Genomic DNA, 26,423 nt, shown 5'->3' on the forward strand with positions numbered 1-26,423 from the left:
ATATTCAATAGTTCTGAAAGGTACTGGAATTAGCATGGGAACTTAAAAAAAAGAATGATTTAATTTGGCAGTCAGTATTATTCTGAAGAAAATTCAACATTGTACCTTTCTTGACAAAACATTTTATACATTGGTAATAATAAATTGCCATAGGAAAGTTATAGAAGATAAAATATTAAGGCTAAACAAAGGTAGTATGTGTAAGAATAGAGCTGCTTTAGTTAAGCTCTTTGTAGAAGTAAATAGTTGTGTAAGGGGGTATTGCAAACTAATCTAAGTGAATTGATTGTTCACAGTTTTTAGGTTATTTAGGGATATTAGTAGCATTCAGTAGAGGAAGGAAAAGACTGCAGTGGCAGAATGTAGAAAAGGCTAAGATGGGAGAGGAGTGGGGAGTTGTAGTAGGATAGCTGCTGCTGATGATACACAGAGAAGGGAAATAACTTGCTAGTAGAGGACGGAACCAAGGTCTGAATCTAGACAATAAGATTCAAGAGTCTAAGCCCTTAACCAGAACCTGAATGAGCTAGAAGCCACTGAAAGAGCCTGGACCCTGCTCAGTAAAACAATGCCTATTGGTTCTTAGCAGACTAGGAGATTTCTGACGCTTACTAGGTAGCGCATAGGGGCAGTACTGTGTGTACATCTGCAGCACTGTTCCTGCCTAGCCTTTGCCCTTATTTTCTCTCACTAGACTATTGCAGCATTCATTCATTCAGCAAATTTTTATTGACTACTGATGTGCCAGGCTTCCTGATTCCTCTGTAGCCCTCCACTTTTGTCCTTCTAAAATCCATTTTTAACACAGTGGGAGTCGTTTTTTTCAGAAACATAGATCACATCATTCTACTTAAAATCCTTTATGAACTCCTCATCCCACTAGGAATAAAATAGAGATTTCTTCCCATGACCATATGCCAGCATAGTCTGGCTCTTCCAAGCTTCTGATGTAACCTCTGACCATTCTCTGCCTTGCTCTATTACTTCTGTCACAGTGGCCTCCTGTCTGTTCTGTTGTTTGGGATCCTGCTGACTCTCACCCTAGGTCTGTTGCATTTATGGTGACCCCAGCCTGAGTGCTCTTCCCGCGGGTATTTGCTTTGCTTGCTCCGCTGTATAATATAGGCCTCCCTTCAGCTGTACTCCTCAGGGAAGCCTTCCCTGGCCACAGTCTCAAGTAGCCCATCATGCTACATCACCTTGTCTTGTTCTTTTAAATCATTTATCATCTGAATCGTCTGCTTATTTATTTATATATTGTTTTACCTCCTCCACTGACCAATTTTCACAAAAGTATTGTCTAAAATTGAATTCCCGGCACCAGGAGTAGTTCTCAGAACATAGTAAGCTCTCGAAACATTTTAAAAATGAATGAATAAGCTTACAGTTATCTCCTCCACATACCTCTATTAGAGTCATCATTATAAGTCAAGTTGTAAGTAATGAGGTGGTTGGGAGCACTGGGTCTGGGATTTTAATCCTGATACCATTTATTTACTGTGTGACCCTTGGCCATGTGTGACATGTCTCTTAACTCCTCCAAATCTCAAATTTTTTATCCAAAAGTTGTGATGATAATGATAATGATGATGATGATGATGATATACTCATTTCATGGGGTTGTTGTGATGATTAAAGGAATAGGTGATTAAATACTTGTAAAGCAAGTAAAACTGTACCTGGCACACAGCTTACTAGATCTTGATAACTGTCAGCCATTTTTATTATCACCATCAATGTCTTTTAAGTGTGTGATGTGCCAGAATAGAGACCCATTTGTTTAATCAGTTTTTCTCTCTCTCTTTTTTGTTAATTCTCACCTGAGGATGTTTTTCCATTGATATTTAGAGAGAGTGGAGGGGAGGAAAGAAGGGAGAGAGGGGGAAAGAGAGAGAGAGAAACATTGTGCTTCTCTCATGATCCTGACTGGGACAGGGGATCGAACCTGCAACTCAGGTACGTGCCCTTGACCAGAGTCGAACCCACAACCCTTCAGTCTGCAGGTCAATGCTTTAACTGCTGAGCCAAACTGGTCAGGGCTAATCGGGTTCTTTTTTTAAAATATGTGCGCCTTGATACCTCATTATGAGATACTTTTTATCAATCAGTGCCTATTTGGGCCTTTTAGGAATGGTAGTTTTGATTGGATAAGAGGAGGAAGAAATAACTTAGGAAGGTGAGATGAAGTTCTTGAGATGCTTAATGTCCTGGCTTCTGGGATTGGGAAGATGAAGGCTGAAAGGGAAAGTTGGTTTTTTCTACTTGGCAGTATTAACAATTCTCAAAGTTGGAATGCTACTGAAAATTGCTGGGTGAGTTTCTGGTGCCAGAATTAATATATACATACTGATAAAGAAAGCTGTAGCCTTCAGCTTTTCAATTTTTAACTCTATTTTTCTAAACCATAGGGTATCCTAATCTTAGTCTTGGATTGGAGCACAGAGTTTGTTTTGGGGAATGACAATATGGGGAAAGGATGGAAGGACAATACAAGAAATAGCAACATTACCTATGAGACTACTGTGGTAACTGAGGTTAGATATGAGGAGGCCCTGAACTAAGGTAGTAATGGTGTGAGAATGAACAGTGAGGAATGGAGGCTGGTTGTTCATGATTGGTGAAGAATGGGGCTGAGAGAGAGTCTAAGAGTCCAAGGTAATCCCTAGGTTTCTGACTGATGTGACTGAGTGAATTAGGGGTACAGGTTTGAATCTCAGCTCTACCACTTCCCAGCCGAGTGATCTTTGACAGGTTTATTTTCTGAGCTCAGTGGTCTTGCCTTTAAAATGAGGAGGTAGCCCTGGCCAGTTTGCCTCAGCGGTTAGAGCGTCGGCCTGCAGTCCAGAGAGACCCGGGTTCGGTTAGGGCATGTACCTCGGTTGCAGTTTGTCCCCGGCCCTGGTTGGGTCGCGCGGGTGGCAACAACTCAATGTGTCCCTTTCACATCGATGTTTCTCTCTCTCTCTCCCTCCCACTCTATCTGAACAAAATATGGAAAAATGTCCTCGGGTGAGGATAAAAAAATATAAATTAAAAAAATAAATAAATAAAATGATGAGGTAAATAATAGTGATTGTTGCCCTGGCCAGTTTTGCTCAGTGGTTAGAGTGTCGGCCCAAAGAGTTGTGGGTTTGATTCTGGGGCATGTACCTCAGTTGTGGTTTGTCCCTGGCCCTGGTCAGGGTTATGTGGAAGGCAACCAGTCAATGTATTTCTCTCACATCAATGTTTATCTCTCTCTTCGTCCCTCCCACTCTAAAGATAAATGGAAAAAATATCCTCAGGTGAGGATTTTTAAAAAATGGAAAAAAAATAATAGTGTTCGTCACACAGAATTATCTTGAGGTTTAAATGAGATATTTAGTGTGTAGTAAATCATATAGTAATATTGAAAGTGATTGGTAAATATACCTTTTAATTATCTTTAGTAACAAATAGGATTGGGGATATTATTAATGACAGTCAGATTAGGGAATAAGGGAGGAGGAGATTTTGGGGGTCAAGTATATGGAATATCTAGTTAGAGAATTCCATATGGGCCTTGAGTTTAGGGAAGATTTCTGGGGCTAGATAGCTAGATCTGGCAAGGAGGTAATAATTAAAGAAGAGTACCTTACACATAGTCAGTACTCAGCAAATCAAACACGAATACCATGTGTTGATTTATCTCTCTTTCCAAAGTTGTGATTGGTAAAAAAAAAATGGGATATTTAAATAACAAGCAAAACCTGGTCTGAGTATCATCATCTCTGTACTGGTTGCTCTTAACAGATCTATTGCTTCTAAGACACCCTCCTTCCCTAAGCAAATATATATTGTTTTCATAACACTGAAGGTAGTGATCCTTTTAAAACCTAAGTGAGATGCTACACTTCCTCTACATGAGATTTTGCAGTGGCCTGATAGGTCACTCATTAGAAGCCAAAATTCTTACAGTGCTGTTTAGCCCTTTTACCCCATTCCCATCCCTCCATGCTTGCTCAGTCACTCCAGCCACATTGACTGTCTCGCCATTTCTCTTTACCTGTCAGGTATGCCTCTTTTCCTTCTGCCCTGAGCACTATTAATTATAATGTAAAGCAGACCATGATGATAACTTGTATTAGTACTTTGTCAGTTAACAGGTGGCAGAAATATAGTTCAAACAAAAAAGGGAATATGAGTTTTTGTAATGTGTAAGCTTTGTGGGTGAACCTGGGTAGATCCAGAAGTTCATAGAAGCAATGAGAATCTCTCTTTTCCTCCATCTTCTTCCTTTGTGTTCCTTTGGGTCAGCTTCATTCTCATCAGGCTTTTCTCATGTTATAGCAGAAATGGTTGTGTGCAGTGCTGGGCCTCATCCCTATGGCTAGGAGATCCAGCAAAACGATTTTTTTTTTCCTAATGGTTCTATCACAAGTTCTGGGGAAAGTTCCAACTGGCTGTAGTTGTAACATGGGCCCGTTTTTGAACCAATTGTGGTGGCTAGGATGATTTTGCATACTGATTGTGCAGCCCTGGATCCAACCTAACTGCATGTTCTTAGGTCCCCAAAGAAGGGATTCTTTTTCCAGAAAGGTGCAGGAAGGTGGGGGCGATGGGGAGTGAGACAGATAAAGACTGTCATCAGACTTCAGTTTATTTTTATTTTATTTATTAATTTTTTTAATCCTCACCTGAGGACATTTTTCCATATTTTGTTCAGATAGAGTGGGAGGGAGGGACAGAGAGAGAGAGAGAGAGCGGGAAACATTGACGTGAAAGGGACACATCGAGTGGTTGCCACCTGCATGACCCAACCAGGGCCAGGGACAAACTGCAATAGAGATAACGTGCCCTTCAGCAGGAATCGAACCTGGGTCTCTCTGGACTGCAGGCCGACGCTCTAACTGCTGATCCAAACTGGCCAGGGCCAGACTTCAATTTAACATGAACATTTACCATCTGTTGTTTTTTGTTTTGTTTTGTTTTTTTTAATCCTCACCTGAGGACATTTTTTGTTCAGGTAGAGTGGGAGGGAGAGAGAGAGAGAAACATCGACGTGAAAGGGACACATCGAGTGGTTGCCACCCACACAACCCAACCAAGGCCGGGGATGAACTGCAACCGAGGTATGTGCTTTTAGCGGGAACCAAACCCGGGTCTCTCTGGACCGCAGGCTGACGTTCTAACCGCTGAGCCAAACCGGCCAGGGCTATACCATCTGTTTTAATAGAGGTACAAACTACTTTGATAATACCCAGGAAGCATCAGATAATCCTGATTGTGAGAATCAGAGAACTCTTCACATAGATGACATTTAAACTGGATCTTTGAAAAGTTAAGAGGGATGTTGGAAAATAGAAAAGAAAGGGAATGTACTTTAGGTGGTAGAAAAGTATGTAAGCCAAGACATGGCGATTGGAACATGGAGGAATAAGGACTGAGACCAGAAGTTTAATCTTTAAAATTTCAGTGCTAAAGAGTTTAGACTTTATTCAATGGACGTTGGAATCTAGTAGAAGTTTTTTTTTTGCTTTTCAGTTATTCCTCACCTGAGGATATTTTTCCATTAATTATTTAGATGGGGGAAAAGGTGAGAGAGAGAGAGAAAAACATTGATGTGAGAGAGACACATTGATTGATTGCCTCCTGAACATGCCCTTGACACTTAACTGCTGAGCCAAACTGGCCAGGGCCAAGTAGAATTTTTTAAGCAAGGGAGCAATCCTGCCTGGCCTGTTCGGCTCAGTGGTTAGAGCATGGCCCCAAGGACTGAAAGGTCTAGGGTTCGATTCCCAGACAAGAGCACGCGTACATCGGTTGCAGGTTCCATCCCTGGCCCCTGTCAGGGTCATGTGGGAGCAGCCAGTGGATGTGTCTCTCTCACGTAGATGTTTCTCTCCTTCCCTCTCTCCCTCCCTTCTAGTTTATCTAAAAGTCAATAGAAAAATATCCTTGGGTGAGGATTGAAAAACAAAAGCAAGGGAGCAATCTCATCAGACTGCTTTCTATAGTGAATTAGCCTGGTAATCAAGAGGGCTGAATGAACCAGGCCAAGGGTAGTGTGATATAGAAGGGGGCAGATTGGAGAACAGTTGGGAGATAGTATTGAAAGTATTTAATAATAGCTGGACATGCCAAGCATCGGTAGATGTAGAAATATAACCATGGAAGTAATTAAAATAGCCTGGGGTAAAGTGGCCAGCACGAACAACATACACCTCTGAGTCTCTGTACACTGACCTACTTGACTGCAGGTAGGAAAAACTACATCCACTGCGCCATTAATGTCAAAGAAAAATCAGGTTGTTCTGTAATATGTGGCGTCTGTTTTCTTGGGTCTGTGTGATTTTGAAGTTTTCTATTTTAGACTACAGACATTTTTTTCTCATGATGCTGCAATTCCTATTTATTTTGTCACAACTAGATTTTTTTAAAAAATATGTTTTTACTGATTTTTTTTTGGAGAGAGAGAGAGAGAGAGAGAGAGAGAGGGAGAGAGAGAGGGGGGGGGAACATCAATGTGAGAATAACACATCGATCAGCCATCTCCCACACACTCCCTACTGGGGAATGAGCCCTCAACCTGGACATGTGCCCTTACTGGGAATTGAACCAGTCCTTGGGATGATGCTCAATCCACTGAGCTACACTGGTTGGGTTGTCACAGCTAGATTTTATAAATCTTAGTATGGGGCCCATATGTTTTATTTCTTTTATCTCTTACCACAAACTCAGTATAGAACTATGCATTTGGCTTATTGAATATATGTTAACACCTTTACTTCAATGCTTTTCTTATTTTATTGCCTCATTAAAATGTGAAGGTGATCTCTTCATAACCAAATAAATATTGTGAGCTATTTGATAAGTTCTGCATTCCCTATTCTGGTTGAAAGGCCAAATGGCACACCTGATATTATAATTTTCTCCATCAGAATTACTTGATTCAGAATTTATCCATTAGTTGCATTGCTTTGTACAGGATATTAGGTAGTGAGAGTATTGACGAATGCAACTACCATGACTTACTATAACAGTGGTTCTCAACCTGTGGGTCACAACCCCTTTGGGGGTCAAACGACCCTTTCACAGGGGTTGCCTAAGACATAACAGTAGCAAAATTACAGTTATGAAGTAGCAACGAAAATAATTTTATGGTTGGGAGTCACCAACCAGAAAATGTAGATTACTTTCCATACATGGCTAGTTAGGATTTTACATTATACCTCTCATAAAATTATAAGGTCCAGACTAACTATAGTTTTTACATTTGTAACATAATTTTCCTCAAAATAATTCCTCCATTTATCTTCAGATAGAGTAGGGGGTGGGGAAGAGAAACAGAAAGGTCTACATGAGAGAGACACATAGACTGGTTGCCTCTTGCACGACCCCAACCAGGGCCAGGGACGAACCAAAACCAGGTATGTGCCCTTGACCGGAATTGACCCTGTGACTTGTTGGTCTGCAGGCCAGTGCTCTAACTGCTGAGCCAAACTGGCGAGGGCTGTACTTTTTTTTTTTTTACCCATTTTATCCCACTGGATTGTTTCTCCATGAATAAAAGAATGTTTTAGTTTGTTTTATTCATTGCAGTTCCTCAGCTCTTAGCACTGTGTGTGGAACCCAGTAGATGCTCAATAGATACTGGTTGAGTACATGAAAACAGAGTCCCAGAAATTGATCTTAATACAGAGGCTGTGAAATGAAAGCTCTCCAAGTGGGAGTGGACATATATTTGAAAGGTGATTCTCTTTCATTTAACTTAAACCCAAAGTACTTCATGATATTAAATTGCTACTCAAGCTGCACCCAAAGATCACTGAGACTGCCCCTGAGTAACGAACTGCTCAAGTACATTTCAACAAAAAGCTCACTGGTTCAGCATCGACCCATGCGGTTGCTGATTCGATTCCTGGTCGGGGCACATGCCCAGGTTTTGGGCCTGATCCCCAGTGTGGGGCATGCAGGAGGCAGCCAGTCGATGTTCTCTCTTATCAATGTTTCTCTCTCTCCCTCTTCCTTCCTCTCTCTAAAATCAATAAAGAAAAAATATTTTAGAAGAAAGAAAAGGAACTATACATCAATTTGAATAAAAACAGTTACAGGAAAATAAGCACATGAACATATTTGGTACTTGCATTTTTCTTGATTTTGGACTACTGTTAAAGATACGTGTGGCCCGGCCAGTGAGGTCGCAGGTTTGATTCCCGGTTGGGGTACATGCCCAGGTTGTGGGCCCAATCTTCAGTGGGGGGCATGTTGGAGGGGGCCAATCGATGTTTCTATCTATCTCTCCCTCTCCCTTCCTCTCTCTGTAAAATCAATAAAGAAAAAAAAATAAAAAACAAAAGATATGTGTGGAGAGCCTTTTTTTCGTGGCGCCTTGGAGGCGGTCGGCTGCTTTGGGATGAAGCTGAACATCTCTTTCCCAGCCACTGGCTTCCAGAAATTCAGTGAAGTGGACAATGAACTCAAACTTAGTACCTTTTATGAGAAGTGCATGGCCACAGAAGTTGCTGATGTCCTGGGTGAAGAATGGGAGGGCTCTGTGGTTTGAATCAGTGGTGGGAACGACAGACAAGGTTTCCCCATGAAGCAGGGCGTCTTGACCCATGGCTGTGTCCTCCTCCTGAGTAAGGGGCATTCGTGCTATAGACCAAGGAGGACTGGAGAGAGGAAACGCAAATCTGTTCGGGGTTGCAGTGTGGATGCCAATCTCAGTGTTCTTAATTTGGTCATTATAAACAAAGGGGAGAAAGACATTCCTGGTCTCGCTGATACTACTGTACCTCCTCACCTGGGTCCCAAAAGAGCTAGCAGAACCCAAAACTTTTCAGTCTCTCTAAGGAAGATGATGTCCACCAATATGTTGTGAGAAAGCCCCTAAACAAAGAAGGTAAGAAACCTAGAACTAAAGCATCCAAGATTCAGCGTCTTGTTACTCCATGTGTCCTGCAACACAAATGTTGGCGCATTGCTCTGAAGAAACAATGTACTAAGAAAAATAAGGAAGAGGCTGCAGAATATGCTAAACTTTTGGCTAAGAGAATGAAGGAGGAAAAAAAAAGAGAGAATGAAGGAGGACAAAGAAAAATGCCAGGAACAGATCGCCAAGAGACTAAGGCTGTCCTCTCTGGGAACTTCTACCTCTAAGTCTGAGTCCAGTCAAAAATGAGCTTTTCTAAGACTAACAAATAAATAACAAACATAAAAAAAAAAAAAAAAGTGTGGTGTGTGTGAGCAAGTAGTGTCCCTAGCTGTGTGTGTATGAAGATTTCTAAGGTGGCCCTAGTAATTACATTGTGGAATGTTCTTATAGAGGAAGTTGTAATTGGTCTGTGTTTTATTATGTTTTTGCTGTTAGATCAGTACTATGCTGAATATTGGGGAAGATAAAAAAGAACAAGACATAATGTTATGGTCAGATTGGCCAGACTGTCATCTATAGATACAGTAAAATAAACCAGCATGATTGAATGGCAGCAGTTAAATATACTTTTATAGTGGCAGAACAACTTTACATACCAATTCAGCTCTGCAGCTTTTGCTCCTTAGAGCCCTGAGCAAATTCTTGGAGAGTCAGCAAGAGGGAGAATCCCTTTTGGAGTTAGGTGTCAGAGACAGTCAGTCTAGTTTTGATTTCACATGATTTCAAAGTGCTTGAGAAGACTTTTTGCATTGCATAATGATTCTAGAACTGTGGTTGGGTAAACAAGGTACTGAAAACGAATATGTAATATTGATTTTTTACTGTGGAAGCATGGTGTGCTATGAAGTGTCATCTTGTAATTTTGTTTTTCACTATTGGGTATAAATAAACTGAATCTTTTGATATATTACATTACATTATATTATATATATTATATTATATTATATTATATTATATTATATTATATTATATTATATTAGAATAGCCTGTTCACCTTGAAAGCTAGTAGTCTTCTTCCTTATATAATATAATCATATAAATTAATATTATCAGCTGGTTGAATTATTTTTTTTTTCCCTGTGAGGAATTTATATTTTACTTTATCTTAATTGTTAAGCATGGAACAAAGGCATTTTCTCCTTATCCTTAGTATGAAATATGAGCAATATTATCACAGTGTACTGATCAGCATGCCAAGAATAATGTCAAAACCAAAATCTTTTTCTTTTAAGCTGTTACTTCATAAAATCTTTTCCCTCCTTCATTCAGCATTTATTACTGAGTGCCTACTTTGTTCTAGACATTTCTTTGGGATTCACTTGTGAGGAAGGAATTTTTCTTGCCTTCATAGAAGTAAAAGTATAGAAGATGAGATAGTTAACAATTACAATAATGTGTGGTATGCATTCAAAATGGGGAAGAAGAGGTGTACTTAGCAGGGGGCACCTTACTTGGAGCAAGAGATATTTGAGACCTGAAGAATGATAAAGAGTTAAGTAACTGAAAAGTGAGTATGGCAATATGGAGAAAAGGGAGGTGATTCCGGGGAGAGAAAACCCATGTGCAGTAACCCACGGGTAAAACAAAACAACAAAACAAGCAAACAAAACAGGTATCTTCTCACATGGCAAACAATATAAGGAGGGATGATACAAGGAACTTTGAAAGACATTACTTACTTTGGATCTTGTCCTATAGACACTAGAAATGCCTGAGAGGTTTTTTTTTAGCTGTGGATTGACAGGATTGGATTTACTGTTTACACAGTGGTTTCAGTTGCAGGGAAAAAGAGGGCAAAGGCAAATTGTGGGCTGGAGGTCTAGGGCTGTAATGGCAATACTTGTAAGAGATGTTGTGATCCAGGACTGGGGCATTCACAGTGGGATTGGAGATAAAGGGATGGATTCAAGAAATACTTAGAAGATAGAACTATACAGGACTTAAGTATTGAAGGAAGAATCAAGTATGTGCCTAGGTTTCTGTCTTGGGCCAGAATGATGATGATGATGATGATGGTGCTTATACCAATTACTACCTCTCACCTCCAAGTGTACCCTTCACTGCCTGCCCTGTGAAAGTTAATGTGGACCCTTTAGATACTTTCCCTTGACCAGTGGGAGGATGTTAAGAGAGAGATTTAAGGAGGAAAGAGTTTCACGTGCTACTTGCAGTGTGCCTGCCTGGCAGGGTCCTATGGCATTGGGAACTTCTCTAGTGTTTAGTTAGGCTCCTGCAGCTCTCAGCAACCTAGAAGCTGTCTCCTCGTCCTCCACCCTGGGGATTTTTGTAGTAGAGTGCCTACAGTGAGACACTTCTCCACAAACAACTTTCTTTGTCATTCTAGAGGACAAATTTCTGTAAAATTCCACAGAGTGGATTTCCAGAAGTTGCACCAGATGTGAGTCCACTCCGACAAGGCCTGGCTCTCAGCTCTAGAGTTGGAGGAATTCTTCCTTGGGTACTCTGTCTCAGCTCTAAGGGTAGTAGCGGTATATCATATTATTTGCTATTATATTTATGTTATATTTACTATTATATTTTATATTATCTGTTATTTTTAAGAGTTAAAAAAATTTTTTATTGATTTTTAGAGAGAGAAGAAGGGAGAGGGAGAGAGAGACAGAAACATCGATGAGCGAGAACATCAATTGGCCACCTCCTGCATGCCCCTCAGTGGGGATCGGGCCCACAACCTGGGCTTCCCTCAACCAGGAATCGAACCGATGATCTCCTGGTGCATAGGTCGTTGCTCAACCACTGAGCCACACCGGCCAGGCTTAAGAGTTCCTTTTTTAATTCGTACCAGCCAATTCCTTATTACTCCAATCCCCTGCTATAGTCAATAATTCTTCGTCTTAAAAACTTATTCAAATTATTGTGCGATTTTTCTTTCCCAATTGGACTCAGGCTGATACAGTGTTCTGATGTGATACCTTAGAAAGAACATACTTGGGGAGAGGGATAGACTATGCTCCTCCTCTTCTTTCTCTGTAGAATGGGAATAATACACTTTTCACAGGGTTGAAGTGATGTGTTGTTTATAATATATTATTCCAGGGTTGTAGTGAGGGTGAAATGAATTGAATGTATGTAAAGAACTGAGCACAGTGTCTGTCACACAACCCCCTGGTTTGTATTGTTGGAATGCTGGGCATTGTGATGGGTGACAGGTCTAGAGAGATGACCAGGGTTGCTGGTTTCACCCTGAGGGCATGAGGAGTGGGGAGAGGCTTATTAAATGTCATAAAATGCCCAAGAGAGTCTTTTGAGGAGTCCCAGAGGAGGTGAAGGCTGAGTTGGATCTTGGAGCTGGTACAGTTTTGCCACATGGAGGAGGGGAATAAAGGGCCTTCTGAATAGAGGGAGCAGTATTAGCAGTGGGAGAAGGGGAGTGTTTGACAGTGCAGTCCACAGTGGGGTCATGGCCAGCCCTGGAGTTGGGGTTGGTGATAACAGAGGTGTACCTAAACTGGACACACCCTCAGTTAGAATAGATGTTTATTTCACGTCACTGGGTTCCATAGTGCACTTCACTCTTATTTCTAGATGTATTGCTTTTTATTCTCTCTACTAAACTGTTGCTAGTTAACAACAATCTAAAATTATTTAGAACTTTTATTTGGTGCCAACATTTCCCTTAGGCTTTCGTTGAATGTGACTTTTATGTGTACTGTGAGTTGAAGTGTCTGGAAGGGAAGTTGGAGCACTGCACCAGGGCCACTCCATTGGATTTACTCATGATTGAATAACCGCTTGATTCCTGGACATTGATAAAGCTCAGAACTGTTTACAATGCATACTTTTCTCCAGCTTGAAATTCTTTCTGAAAAGTTCAACAACTAAAGAAACGAATATTCCTCAGAATTGTATTGTTCTTTCAAGAACTCAAGTTTTTGGAGATAGGAAATAAAAGTATGACTAACTTGATTCCTTGGAGGAAAAAAACAGTAATTCAGCCTTTGAAACTCTCTTTTCTGATGGGAATATTCCTTCATTTTTTTCTTTTTCTCTATCTGGCAAACTCCTGCCCCTCTGTGAATTTGCTGCTCAAATGTCAGTTTTCTATGAAATCCTTCCCTGAAGTTTCTGAATATTTGTTCCTATCAAAGGACTGTTCTAAGAGAAGTCAATTATAATGCTGATATGCTTTCAGGGAGGACCTTTGAGTAAAAAAACAAAAACAAGCCAACAAATATTCTTTGGAATTTGTTGTCATAAGATCCTGGTTGATGTTCCTTGGCTGGAATGGCATTCTGATCCAGAAATTCTTTTGAAAGTTCTGCTTCTCAGTCTTCAGAAGAATGATGAATATATTCTCTAAAGAAATATTAGAAGAATAATCATTGGTTTTTTTTTCAGAAAGAAGAGTTAAACCATTCTTTATTGGCTAGGACTTCTGGGAGTTTTACAGGAAGGAAGCTAAGAAGGAAGATGTCAAACTGTGACCCTCTGAAGGTTTTTGTTTTCATTTTCCCTTGTTTCTCTTAGATGTAACAGACACCTATAGGGAACTCTTTGTTTTTTGGTAAAGACCTACTATTTATGTAAAAGAACGTTTACAGACCAAGGGAAATAAGACTCCTGGGGTAGTTCTACTTTCCCTGACTATGTACTTTGTAAAATGACAGAAGTTGAAGTGTGATTCTTCTGATAATTACCTCTTCTGCTTGTTTGGGTTACAAACCAAGGGCAGGAGCCATTCATAGATTATTAAATTTTGGGGTTGTTTTGAAGGTTGATAAAGTATTTCATATTAGTGACTTATTGAAAAATGGAAAAAAATGATTAAGAACAAGTATAAATTTGGTAGTTTAAATATAGAATAATTGAAGAAATTATATGGTGAACACCTCATATCTACCACTTAGTTGTACAGTTACATTTTATTATATTTTCTATATGATATACATTTACCATATTACTGTATTATGTAATCATATATTTATCCTCTATCTGCCCCTTTATTTGTATTTAAGGATTATCATTGCAGCATTTTATATTATAACAAAAGGCTGAGAACAAGAATAGTTCGGTGAATATGGTACACCCATACAATACAGTTCTTTTTTTTTTTTTTTTTTTTTTTTTTTAATCCTCACCCGAGGACATTTTTCCATTTTTTGTTCAGGTAGAGTGGGAGGGAGAGAGAGGAACAGAGAGAGAGAAACATCGATGTGAAGGGACACATCGAGTGGTTGCCACCCGCACAACCGACCAGGGCCGGGGACAAACTGCAACCGAGGTACGTGCCCTTAGCGGGAACCGAACCCGGGTCTCTCAGGACCGCAGGCCGACGCTCTAACCGCTGAGCCAAACCGGCCAGGGCTAATACAGTTCTATGGAGCAGTTAAAAAGAATGAGGCATTTTTGTGAGTACTGACCTAGAACAATCCCCAAGATTAATGAAGTAAACCACAGAGTTGCAGGATATATGAAGTATACTATTTATTTGTATGAGAATAAAAGGTATTCATACATATATGCTCTATATGCATAGAATATCTCTAGAAAGCTTAAACAAGAAACTGATAAAAGTGGGTGTGTTTCTGGCTGCCTCCTACAGTGTGTATATATTTATATATAAAACAAGTTTTTAAAACCCTCGCCTGCTTATTTATGTGCTTCTCTGAAATTGTCAGGATGTCAAGATGTCAAACTCTTAATCCTTAGATTTTTTTTTTAAATCCTCATCCGAGGACGTTTTTCCATTTTTTGTTCAGATAGAGAGGGAGGGAGAGAGAGAGAAAAAAACATCGACGTGAAAGTGACACATCGATTGGCTGCCTCCTGCATGACCCAACCAGGGTCAGGGACTGAACCGCAACAGAGGTATGTGCCCTTGACTGGAATCGAACCCACGACTCTTTGGTCCACAGACCAACACTCTAACCGCTGAGCCAAACCGGCCAGGGCTATTTTCTCCATTTTTGTTTGTTTGTTTGTTTTAATCACCCGAGGACATTTTTTCGTTTATTGTTCAGATTGAGTGGGAGGGAGGGAGGGAGAGAAAGAGAGAGAGAGAGTGTGTCTCTCTAGAGAGAGAGCGAGAAAAATCGATGTGAAAGGGACACATTGAGTGGTTGCCACCCACACGACCCAACCATGGCCGGGGACAAATTGCAGACTCACTGCAACTGAGGTATGTGCCCTTAGCGGGAACCGAACCCGGGTCTCTCTGGACTGCAGGCCGATGCCCTAACTGCTGAACCAAACTGGCCAGGGCTATTATCTCCATTCTTATAGAAATATTTTATTTATTTTTTATTTTTTTATTTTTATTTTTTTTTATCCTCACCCGAGGACATTTTTCCATTTTTTGTACAGATAGAGTGGGAGGGAGAGAGAGGAAGGGAGAGAAAGAGAGAGAAACATCGACGTGAAGGGACACATTGAGTGGCTGCCACCTGCACGACCAACCAGGGCTGGGGACAAACTGCAACCAAAGTACGTGCCCTTAGCGGGAACCGAACCCGGGTCTCTCCGGACCGCAGGCCGACGCTCTAACCGCTGAGCCAAACTGGCCAGGGCTTATAGAAATATTTTAAAGTACCTAGAAGAAACCCTTAGAGTGCTTTAGTGTTTTAGAAAGCCTAATGTGAACCATTATAGGGGATGAATCAGCTGCATCTGCCAGTTCTTCCTTCCTGTGTGTTCCCATAATTTTGTTTTGGTTTTTTTATTTTAGCAGCTGTAATCTCCTTTTCTTTCTCCAAACCAGTCTTCCTCCTTCATTTGTGCACATGATATGCTTCTCAATCTCTGTCTGGAGAAGGCTGGGGAATCTTTGTTCTAGAGCAGAATTGGCAGACTTTTTCTGTAAAGGGCCAGATAGTAAATATTTTAGCTCCTGCAGGCCATGTGGTCTCTGTTACACCTGCTTCGCTCTGCCCTTGTAGGAGAAAGCAGCCAACCATAGGCAATGTGTAAATGAATGGAATAGACTGTGTTTCAGTAAAATTTACAAACAAAAACAGGTTGTATGCATTTAATCCATGGGCCCTAGTTTTCTAGCCCCTGATCTAGAGCCTATAGAAATTTTATTTTCACTTTTATGCCTCAAAGGATGCTATATTTATTTAATGAATTGGAGCCCCCAACATCACTTTCATTAGATTGCTTTAAAAATAATAATAGATATTTTGCTGTGGAACAGTGCATCTTAGTTTTGGTTTCTTTTTGGAGACGTGCGTTCTTGGTGTTGAAGAGGTATAGATTTTTTCCCCCCTTTAAATAAGGTTTGAGCAGGGTTCATTACTTATGGTCTCATGTGAATCTAACAAGAAAAAAAAACTCTGGTCCCTTGCTATAACAGCTGAGGTAAGCTATATAACCTGTGGTGCATGGTAAAAAATGTCTTTTAATAAATTTTTGAAGATAAAGAATACTAGGAAATCTCAAGTTATGATATGAGAGAGGTGCCTATAGAGTTATTAGGTTATAGCAGTGGTTCTCAACCTTCCTATTGCTACGACCCTTTAATACAGTTCCTCATGTTGTGGTGACCCCCAACTATAAAATTATTTTTGTTACTACTTCATAACTATAATTTTGCTACTATTATGAATTGCCATCGGAAATATGTATTTTCCGATGGTCTTAGGCGACCCCTGTGAAAGGGTCGTTCGAGCCCCAAAGGGGTCGCAACCCACAGGTTGAAAACCGCTGGGTTAGAGGGATGGTTTTAATTTATTTTGAGTCCTTGTCAGGTTGCTTATTGCATGCTTAGGAAAAGTGGATATTGGTGTTAGTGCTTTGCAGCTAACATAGGTCTTTGTTGCCATGGCTTCTCATTAGCTCCTTAAGATCCCTTTATGTCTCTGGCTGCCTGGTTAGTACTTGAGGGGACAGATGCAGGCTGAGGTGTAGCTCTGGGGTGCACTGGCTATATGGGGCCAATATTTGTATGTTCTGTTAAATGTATGAACTTGGGCTTTTGCTGGAGTGAACTTTGGCCACTTGGATTAATTATAATATGCTATAAGTCACCTTTGTTTTAGAGATCTGTGCAATTTGTGTTATTTAAAACTTTTTAAAAAATGCAAATTATAGCTGGTGTGGCTCAGTGGTTGAGTGTCGACCCATGCACCAAGAGGTTGCCGGTTCAATTCCCAGTCAGGGCACATGCTCAGGTTGTGGGCCCGATCCCCAGTGGGGGCATATGCAAGAGGCAACCAATCGATGTTCTCTCTCATCGATGTTTCTCTCTCTCTCTCCTTTCTTCTCTCTCTAAAATAAATAAAGAAAATAAAAAAAAATAATAATAATAAAAATCTGTTTTGGGTGCTTTCCTGTTTTTTTTTGGGAAGTATAGCTAACCTTTAATAATGGTGGGTATTGGAAATATTATAGATTTTAATTTAAAATTTTTTTTATCCTCACCCGAGGACATTTTTCCATTTTTTTGTTCAGATGGACTGGGAAGGAAAGAGAGAGAGAAACATAGATGTGAAAGGTACACATCGAGTGGCTGCCACCTGCACAACCCAACCAGGGCCGGGGACAAACTGCAACCAAGATATGTGCCCTTAGCGGAAACCGAACCCGGGTCTCTCTGGATTGCAGGCCAACGCTCTAACCACTGAACCAAACCGGCCAGGGCAGAAATATTATAGATTTTAATAACAACTACCAATCCATTTTGAAAAAGTCAGTCAAAAAAAAAAAAGTCAGTCTACAATATTAGAATAGTGAAAACTTGCTAATTAGAATGGTTTTATGATTAGAATTTAATTATTTCAGGCTAAAAATATCAGAAACTGACTCTAGAGGGCAGTATAACTCAGCATGTTCATGCTTCTGGAATTTAAGTTTTGTTTTGGAAGAATAATTCATGTGTTCTGAACTCTTTCCCCACTATACAGTGTCCCAATTTGATAGAATGTATGTTTTGGAAAGAAGTGCTCTGGTTTGGCATAGAAAGGTTGCTTAGATAATATATCACAATTATTGGCCCTAGGGAATATTCATGCTTAGTTTAAAACATGTGGACTTAGAAAATGTGGAATTTTCTTATTTTCAACTAAATTGAATATAGTTTGCTTTTTAAGCATTTGGGGAACATTAAGCCAAAGAAATGGTATATCTTGTACTTTCAGATATTTTGGGTCTGAAGTAAATGTACCCTTTAGTAGAGAATTCAAACAAATGGGAGTTTGACTTATTTTGAAACTTTGAAAACATTTAATTAAGTTTAATTTTTCAAAATGTACATCTGGTGGAACCTGTTCATTAATCTTCACCAACAGCTGGGTCATTCCCACCTTTGGTGTTTCTGGTGTATATTACTTGAGTTCTGTGCTTTGAAACTGGTTTAATAAGCCCTTTCTAAGGTAAGGAGCTGCTGAGGGGCTGCCCTGGCCAAGGAACTTTGGATCTTCAGTCTCTCAGAGAAAACAGCTGAAATTATAAGGTTATAGTTGGGAACTTCCTTACTGAGTTTGTCCTGTGTTGCTTTGTCAAACAAGACTAGGTTACTGAGTTTGTCCAGAACTTTGCCTTTGGACCACATCTTCTATTTGGCTCCAGATTTGTTCACTGGGTCTCTGTCTTTCTTGGCTGACTTTCTGGCATCTTTCTTCTCCTTGTCCTTGGGCGGCAAAGCAAAACCTAGTGGCTGCTACCACTGCTGCCTCGATAAGATGTGGACAAAAAGGCCTGACACATTTTTAAACCTCTCTTTAAAAGTAGAAAGGTTGCCCTGGCACATACCTCGGTCCCTGGCCCTGGTTGAAGTCGTTTAGGAGGCAACCAGTCCATGTATCCCCTCTCACATTGATGTTTCTCTCTTTTTTTTCCCTTTCTCTCCCACTTTCTCCCTCCCACTCTATCTGAAGATAAATAGAAAAATATCCTCAGGTGAGGCTTTAAAAAAAGCACAAAATGGTATTACAAAGGACAAATGAATAAATAAACCTCTTAGAAGTTTAGGTATGAGATTTTAAATTTAGGAAACAGTTCTTGTGGCTGTGTTTCCTGGTGTTCTTACAGTGTGGAAATTGGTATGTCTACTGTTAAGTGTGACAAATAGACATCTGTGATTTTGAACATTACACTTTAATTTTGACCTATTAGAATAATTAAAAGTGTACTTTCAATTTAGATTGTTTGTTTGTTAATCTTCACCTGCATCTTTTTTCTATTGATTTGTAGAGAGAGTGGAAGGGAGAGAGGCAGAGAGAGAGAGAGAGAGAGAGAGAGAGAAACAGAAACATCAATGTGTCTACATTGAGTGGTTTCCTCCTGCATGTGCCACCAGGGCCGGGGATAGAACCTGCAACCTAGGTATGTGCCTTGACTGGGAATTGAACCCAGACCCTTTGGTCTGAGGGCTGATGATCTAAGCTCTGAGCCAAACTGGCCAGGACTGAGATTGTGTGTTTTAAAGTTTTATAAGAATTGTTATGGTATGTAGACAAGCCAGAGTTTTATTTATTTATTTTTAATATATATATATTTTATTTCTCACCTGAGAACGCTTTTTTCCCCCTATTTTTTATCAGATAGAGTGGGAGCGAGTGAGAGAGACAGAGAGAAACATCAATGTGATATAGCCACATCGACTGGTTGCCTCCCCTATGACCTGACTAGGGCCAGGGACAAACCACGACCAAGGTACATGCCCTTGACTGGAATTGAACCTGCGACTCATTGGTCCACGGGCCGACGCTCTAACCGCTGAGCCAAACCGACCAGGGCCAGAGTTTTATTTTTAAGAAGAAAAAATGTGAAATTACAGAGAATATTTTGGGGGGAAGGAGGTTTGCGTTTGAATATTCATTTACACTGTATCTAGAAAGAGAAGGTAAATTTTGTAAGCAGCTGTAATATGTAGAGAAAACAACTAAATTTCTGTTTTGCAAAGGATTGAAGAGACATTGTCTAATTCTCAAACTTGCAATTAACAGACTTTTAAAAAATTTGTTTAAATTTATAATTCTAGGAAATGACAGAGCATTACTTTGGTGTGGATAGATAGTATTAGTCATCATCGTGGTTTTCTTTTAATGTAAATTGCCAAAGTCTTTAGTGTTTTGAAATACATGAGAATATTTTCCTTAACCTAAGATTTAAATACCATTTAAGTTATTGCATTCAATTTAAATGTTCTATTCAATATATAATCCTCAATTTTTTTCTCACACTTTTGAAAACTTTTCTATATACAGTTCCCCCTACCCTATCCTTTGGAGCAAATAAGCAAATTTTATTTTATTTTTTTACTTTTTAAATCCTCACCTGAGGACATTTTTGCATTTATCTTTAGATAGAGCGGGAAGGAGAGAGAAAGGAAGAGAGAGAGAGAAACATCGACTGGTTGTCACCCGCACAACCCCAACCGGGGCTGGGAACAAACTGCATCCGAGGTACATGCCCTTAGTGGGAACCGAACCCGGGTCTCTCTGGACTGCAGGCCGACATTCTGGCCGCTGAGCCAAACTGGCCAGGGCTGGAGCAAATTTTAGTTACTATCTTCCCACAATTTATCCATACTCATTGTTTTGATTTCCCCAACTTACCTGTTTGTTCTCCATTTGTTGATTTTGTTTTTTGTCTTTTCTTTTCTTTTTTTCCTCCTCACCTGAGGACACTCTTTTTTTTGTTCAGATACAGTGGGAGGGAGAGAGAGGAAGAGAGAGAGAGAGAGAAACATCGATGTGAAAGGGACACATCAAGTGGCTGCCTCCTGCATGACCCAACCAGGGCTGGGGACAAACTGCATCCGAGATACATGCCCGTAGCGGGAACCGAACCCGGGTCTCCCTGGACCGCAGGCTGACACTCTAACCGCTGAGCCAAACCGACTAGGGCTGTTTTTGTTCTTTTTGATGGCAGTAGCTCCTTTTGCTCTAGAGAAAATGTTCTTAAGTCTGATTATAAAATGTCTTGAATTTTCTGTCCAAATGTCTTATATACAGATACACCCCTTTGGGTATTAAGAGAATCACATGTTGTTGGTTATGACAACTTCAGATGTGGTGCGTTTCATGAAACAGAGATGTCACCTGATAAGTGCTAGCAGGAATTTATTTTCAGCTTCAGATTTGCCCATCAGAACATATTTTCTTTCAGTAATTATACCACTTTTTGTTGTCCAGTAATGCTTAAAAACATGTTCGTCAAGTCACTGACAATAGCTAGCACATTGAGTGGGCAAGCTTTTTCTGAAGAGAGCCAGATAGTGAATATTTGGGGCATTGTGGGCCATGTAAGTCTGTTACAACTATTCAACCTTACCTTTGTAGCACAAAAGCTGCCAAAGACAATATTTAAGTGAATTGATGTGACTGTTTCCAGTAAAACTTTATTTATAGACACTGAAGTTTGAATTTCATATAATTTTTATGTGTTATGGAATATTATTCTTATTTTGACTTGTTTTTCTCCCAAACCATTTACCAATATATAAACCATTATTTCCCTTGTGGGCAATACAAAAGCAGGTAGTGGGCTGTTTGACCATTAGCTCATGAATTGCCAAACCCTGTACTAATAACCTGAAGAAGGAGGGACAGAGCGAAGTGGTTACTCATTGACAACTTCAATTTATCACATATCCAGGTTTACTTTTGTTATAAAAAATAAAATAAATATTAATATGATAGGAGATATAAATGATGTTATTTCTGATGGTAAGTTTAAATATTTGGATCTATTCATATAGTAGATTAAAGTTGGTTTTATTTATGACATATTAAAATCGGAAAATTGCCAATGGCTATAGAACAAAATCTTTGATATACACATTGTCAAAAGGCTAGAATACACAGAAACTGTATAGATTTGATATAAAGTCTTCATCTAAAGGAAATAAGTGCCTTCAAGGCTATTTTAGCTAGTGATTTTTATTTCTGTGTATTCTGTTCCTACCTGATGGTTTGTGCAGTCTAATGACAGTAATTCAGAGCTGGAAAGTAGGTTGTCTTTAATTTTGATTCTTTCTTAGCATTGCAGTTTTTTTATTTTATTTTAATTTTTAATCCTCACCCGAGGATATTTTTCTCTTTATCATCAGATAGAGTCGGAGGGAGGGAGGGAGAGAGAGAGACACACACACTGACTGGTTGCCTCTCACATGACCTGGCCAGGGCCAGGGGACTCATTAGGCCATGAAGGTGGTTTCATTAACAGTAAACCCTTTCTTTTCTTTTCTTTTTTAATCCTCACCCGAGGACATTTTGCATTTATTTTCAGACAGAGCCAGAAGGAGAGAGGGAGGAAGAGAGAGAAACATTGATGTGAGAGAGACACATCGACTGGTTGCCATCCACACGACCCCAACCGGGGCCTGGGACAAATTTCAACCAAGGTACGTGCCCTTAGCAGGAACCGAACCCGGGCCTCTCCGGCCCGGAGGCCAACGTTCTAACTGCTGAGCCAAACCAGCCGGGGCAACAGTAAACCCTTTAAAGACCTTGTCAGATAGTATTCTAAAACATATTCAAGGAAAAATATGGTTAGCACTTAAAATATTTTTTTGTTTTAGTTTGTAGTCTTACTTTTTCAAGCCCCCTTAAATAACTTCTGGGGTTACTCCTATGTATTATTTATAGTAAAAATACCTATATTTATATTGAACAATAGTCATTCAGTGTAATTACTAATATGTTCTTAGTTGAAAAACCCCTTCAGACACTGAAAAACACTTTCTTTTTTTTTATCCTCATCCGAGGACATATTTTCCATTTTTTGTTCAGATAGAATGGGAGGGGGAGAGAGAGAGAAACATTGACGAGAAAGGGACACATCGAGTGGCTGCCACCCACATGACCCCAACCGGGGCTGGGGACAAACTGCAACCGAGGTACATGCCCTTAGCGGAAACTGAACCCGGGTCTCTCGGGACCGCAGGCCAACACTAACCGCTGAGGCAAACCGGCCAGGGCAAACACTTTATTTCTAACCTGAGGGTATATTCTGGTGGAGTTGTTAGATTTTCTTCCTCTCTTATCATTCTTCAGTTTTATCCTTCTCTGCCTCTTTACCCCCACTTCCTCCCTGCCTCCTTATTTTGGTAATGGTTGGGTGACTTGATGTTTGTGGGGTATTCAGGATTTGATAGCTGTGTAAATGTGAATCAGCATTACCTTCCAAGCCTTCCTCTTTCCTCTAATGAAAGTTTTCATTGGATTGCACTGAGGCTAGTATGTGATAGGTAGGTAAAGGGTCAAAATGGGAAACCAAATTGACTAATTGACTTCCCATGTCAGGTACTTTTTTTATTTTAGGGGGCAGATCCTGAGTTTAAATCCTGGTTCTGAGACTTACTGACTGCATGGCTTCATCGAACAGATAGTATTTAATACCTTTGTTGCTTGGTTTGTTCATTGATAAAATGGAGATAATATTAGTACCCATCCTGTAGAAAGAGTTTCCTGTATATAAAGTACTTAGAACAGTACCAGGCACATTGTTGGCACTCAGTAAAGATTTGTGTTCTCATCATCACCGTCATTCACACCTTGGATGAAAAAATAGCTAATGTGGGTTTTAAGCAGAAAAGGATTTCAGAATTGAATTTCAGAAAGATTGCTTTCATAGCCAAGGGGAAGATGTAGTCAGTGTCGGCTGAACAAAAGTAAAGGCATGAAGACCGGAGTCATGGGTTGAATTGTGCCCTCCCCAAATCTGTATTTTGAAGGCCTAACCCTGCTCTGTGACCTTATTTGGAATTTAGGTCATTGCTGTCTAATTAGTTAAGATGAGGTCATTAATGTGGGCCCTAATCCAATATAACTGGTGCAATGTGAAATTTAGACACCGAGATAGACACACATATAGGGGAAAATGATGTGGAGAGGCACAGGGAGAAAATGGCCATCAACAGGCCAAGGAAAGAGACCTGGGAACAGATCCTTGCTTTATATCTCTCAGAAGGAACCAACCCTGTGGACACTTTGATCTTAGACTTTCAGTCTCCAAAACTGTGAGACAATACATTTCTATGGTTTAAACCACTCAGTTTGTGGGGCTTTGTTAGAGAATCTCTAGGAAACTAATACAATCTGGTAGGGAGACAATTTCAGAACTGAGGCAGTGGTGGTGATACTGAAGAAAAGGAGAGATGCAGAACCAGTAATTCTTAGTAATGATTGGCTGTGAGGAGGCAGGAGGAGTAAGAGGTTGTTTTGCTTAAGTGGATGGTGTTGTCATTAATGGATACTGAAGATACACAAGGAGGAAAAGGTGTGTGCAATGTATTGAGTTTGCAGTGGACATTATGTATTTGAAACTCAGGAGAGACGTCAGGTCTAGAGATTAGGTACTTATCAATTATGTGAGTAGGAGTTTAGAACACTGGAGGATGAAATTGCTTAGAGTGAGTGTGTGATGTGTGAATATGAGTCTGTGGACAGGCCCTCTTATGAATATTCACATTTAAAAGTGGCAGGCAAAAAAGGGTAGTTGTGGGTCAGAAAACAGGAGTTGACCTGAGACACATGCATGGCAGTGCTGAGGACTGCTGAGACTGGAAGACCTAGATCAGTAACGTTTCCAGTCTACATGTTGACATGATTTTGTCACAGGGCCCAGCAGCCCATAGATAGGTGCTCATACTTTTAGTGCTTATCAAGTCAAGGTCTTATATGTTAGTGTATTTAACTCTCAATACAACTCTAAGTTAGGTACTATTATTATTTACAGATGTGGAAACTGAGGCTTGGAAAAATTAGGTAACTTGCCTCAGATACATGGTGAGTAGGCAGTAAAGTCAGGATTTGAAACCAGATAGGCTGACTCCTGAGCCTGAATTCTTAATTACTGTATGAGGGTACCTCCTAACCAAAAATTCAGGGTTGAACATTTTCTGGGTAGATAAGAGGCAAGAACAAAGGAAATTGAGGGGTGAGGATGCTAGAAGGAGCAGTGGAAGAAAAAAGGAAGGTTCAGTTCTATACCAGGAGTGATAGTTTAGGACAAAAGGAACAGATCAATGGACTGTAATGCTCACTGAAAACCAAGAGGGTGACAGGAAAATGGGCAGGAGGAGAGAGTTCTGTCAACAGGGAACAGGGACCAAAGACTTCTCTTACTGAAGCCAAAGGCTGAATTCCTGAGAATTTAAAGTCATTTTGTCCTTTTTCTATGCCAACTTCCTCAACCCCCAGAAATAAACGAAATAAAAACTTACTGAGATTTTGATGGAAGTAGTTTTAACTAATTTGAGGAATAAGACATAAGGACATTTTCTGGTAGGAACATTATATTACTCTATTCAAGCCCTCAATAAAATAAATATATAAAAAATTTATTTTTATAGGACAAATAAAGTTTCATTTATATACATCCTTTGTGTCTTCTCTTAAATTTATGCCTAAGAATGTTATTTGTATCGTGAACCCCCCCATTTCTTTTTTTTTTTTTAATTTATCCTCAACCGAGGACATTTTTCGATATTTTGTTCAGATAGAGTGGGAGGGAGAGAGAGAGAGAGAGAAACATTGAGGTGAAAGGGACACATCGAGTGGTTGCCATCCACACGACGCAATCAGGGCTGGGGACAAACCAACTGAGGTACATGCTCTTAGCGGGAATCGAACCCAAATCTCTCCAGACTGCAGGCCAACGCTCTAACCGCTCAGCCAAACTGGCCAGCCCTCCCCCCCATTTCTAATAGATTATTTTTAGTATTAGAAAAACATTTGATTTTTATTTATTGCAAATTAACATTATTAAACTTTTATTAGTTCTGATACTTTTCCAGTTTATTTTCTGGACCGATTTTTTTTTTTTATCCTCACTAGAGGACATTTTTCCATTTTTCGTTCAGATAGAGTGGGAGGGAGAGAGAGAGAGTGAAACATCGACGTGAAAGGGACACATCGAGTGGCTGCCACCCGCACGACCGACCAGGGCCGGGGACAAACTGCAATCGAGGTACATGCCCTTAGCGGGAACCAAACCCAGGTCTCTCTGGACCGCAGTCCGACGCTCTAACCCCTGAGCCAAACTGGCCAGGGCCAGTTTATTCTCTTAGGTTATTCCCAGTTAGGCAGTCATATTGTCTGCAGATATAATTGTCTCTTTTTCATGTTTGACACCTCATTTTTTTTCTTGTCTTTAACTAACTGGAACTTCCCAAAACAAAGTTAAGTAAAAGTGGCAATGGTGTCAATCCTTGTTTTATTCAAGATCCCTGTAATATTTCACATTCATGAGAATATTGAATATTAGCTTGAAATGTAGTTTTTAAGTCATGTTAAAGAGGTATTTATTTATTTATTTATTTTTATTTTTATTTTTTTTATCCTCACCCGAGGACATTGTTTGATATTTTGTTCAGATAGAGTGGGAGGGGAAGAGAGAGAGAAACATCGACGTGAAAGGGACACATCGAGTAGTCGCCACCCGCACAACCCAACCTGGGCCGGGGACAAACTGCAACTGAGGTACGTGCCCTTAGCGGGAACCGAACCAGGGTCTCTGGGGACCGCAGGCCGATGCTCTAACCGCTGAGCCAAACTGGCCAGGGCATTTTATTTTTTATGGAGACTTCTATAAGTTGCCTTTTTGACAAGGCCTCCTTTAA

At 40.1% G+C, this 26,423-nt stretch overlaps 1 protein-coding gene and 1 pseudogene across 1 annotated transcript in view; one reads left to right on the forward strand and one right to left on the reverse strand.

Annotated features, from left to right (window-relative positions):
- RERE (arginine-glutamic acid dipeptide repeats) overlaps positions 1–26,423 on the forward strand; it is a 408,992-nt gene that overhangs the window by 46,821 nt on the left and 335,748 nt on the right. The window contains exon 6 of the mRNA XM_036256631.1: positions 13,256–13,351. The gene's annotated coding sequence lies outside the window, so the exon portion shown is untranslated. The remainder of the gene's footprint in view (positions 1–13,255; positions 13,352–26,423) is intronic.
- Positions 18,125–20,427, reverse strand: LOC118626840 (annotated as a pseudogene).

Source organism: Molossus molossus, unplaced genomic scaffold, assembly GCF_014108415.1.
Source record: "Molossus molossus isolate mMolMol1 unplaced genomic scaffold, mMolMol1.p scaffold_m16_p_12, whole genome shotgun sequence".
Taxonomy (NCBI): domain Eukaryota; kingdom Metazoa; phylum Chordata; class Mammalia; order Chiroptera; family Molossidae; genus Molossus; species Molossus molossus.